General features: G+C 46.0%; 1 pseudogene; it reads right to left on the bottom strand.

The window, feature by feature from the left end:
- Window positions 1-330: 330 nt before the first annotated feature.
- LOC132426690 (V-type proton ATPase subunit E 1 pseudogene) lies at window positions 331-938 on the bottom strand (annotated as a pseudogene).
- Between the last annotated feature and the right edge of the window lie 419 nt (window positions 939-1,357).

Raw genomic sequence — 1,357 nt, 5'->3', positions numbered from 1 at the left:
TTGACCCCTCACCTTCATGCTGCAGAACCAGCGGGAAGTTGTATTACTGTCAGATAAGCTAGAGGAAGGTTTCCTGATCATATTAAGCAAAGCTCTCCCATTGCTACCAATGAGCCAGGGGCGTTAGCTAAAAAAGGGTATCCACTGATAAATACAGAATATGAGAACAGCAAGGAGGATGCTATACAGGTCATCTTGTTTCTTCAAATGTCAGAAGTGTCCACATCACAGCAGTTGGTGGACACCACCTCCCGCAGGCATAGTCCAAAAACTTCCTGTTGGCGTTTGCACCAAACAAGGCTCCCCACGCTTCTGGCATCATCTACTGGGTTATGAGGCCCAGCCAGCTTTTGAGAGTACTGGAAACCTTGATTTTGCGATCCCCATTATAGATCTCAACCTCGCCAGCTACTTCCTCAGGCAGGTAGGCCTCCTGATCAATCTGGACATCAACATCTCTTTCCGTGGCGATTTTGTACATAGGGATTGGCACTGCAGGCTTCACCAGAGGGAAATCTTATGTCCCGCAACGAACAATCATTCCGGGCTCCAATAACTAGTATAAACCCTGGAGGACCATTCCATCCAGCAGTACTTGGTACCTGGTTGTATATTTTACCCTTTGGCTGAGTCTATGCTTTGCTTCATTTAGTAGGTCTGTGATAAGATCATCCATCTCTCGCTCTGAGGACTTCGAGCCTCACTTGATTTATCAAATTGGACACCTGAATTTTCTTCTGTTGCTCAATCTGCTTTTCTTTCTTCTCATAGTATTCCATAGTCTTCAGTCTTTGGGTTTGCACAAGACAACCCTTCTCAATGTTGAACTCTTCCTCTGCCTTCACGTCTATTTCTTCTGCTTCCTCATTGGCTTCTTTTTCAATAAAAGCCATTGTGTGCTTAATCTGCTTCTGCACATCGGCATTGCTGAGAGCCATGGCGCTAGTGACGCAAAGAGGCGGGCCACTGGCTGGAGCTCAGGTCTGATACGGGCAGCTGGCCACCGGGAGAGGAAAGCTGGCGTGGCCTCAGGCCTCCTCTGTTTTGTTGTGCTACGTACTTAACATGTGCTATCATGTGTAAAGCCTGTGGAAATCACAATTCAACCAGTTATCGCCATTTTATAAATGAGGAAACTGAGGCTCCAAGAGAGGAAAAGACTTCCCTAGGTAATGAAGCTGGAAGATGGTGGACCCATTTTAAGAATTTAGGTGTGTCATCGATGCTTACCTGCCTTCCACAAGAATATAATTCCTCCCTGCTGTTAGGCCTGGTTCTGCTACTCACTAGTTTTTCTTGGACACCTCACTTACCTGAACTGGAATTCAACTTCCTAATCAATAAACTAAGAAGTGTC

This window comes from Delphinus delphis, chromosome 6 (genome assembly GCF_949987515.2).
Source record: "Delphinus delphis chromosome 6, mDelDel1.2, whole genome shotgun sequence".
NCBI classification, from domain to species: domain Eukaryota; kingdom Metazoa; phylum Chordata; class Mammalia; order Artiodactyla; family Delphinidae; genus Delphinus; species Delphinus delphis.
The sequence above is the reverse complement of the archived record's forward strand: the minus strand, read 5'-3'. Positions and strand labels throughout refer to the sequence as shown.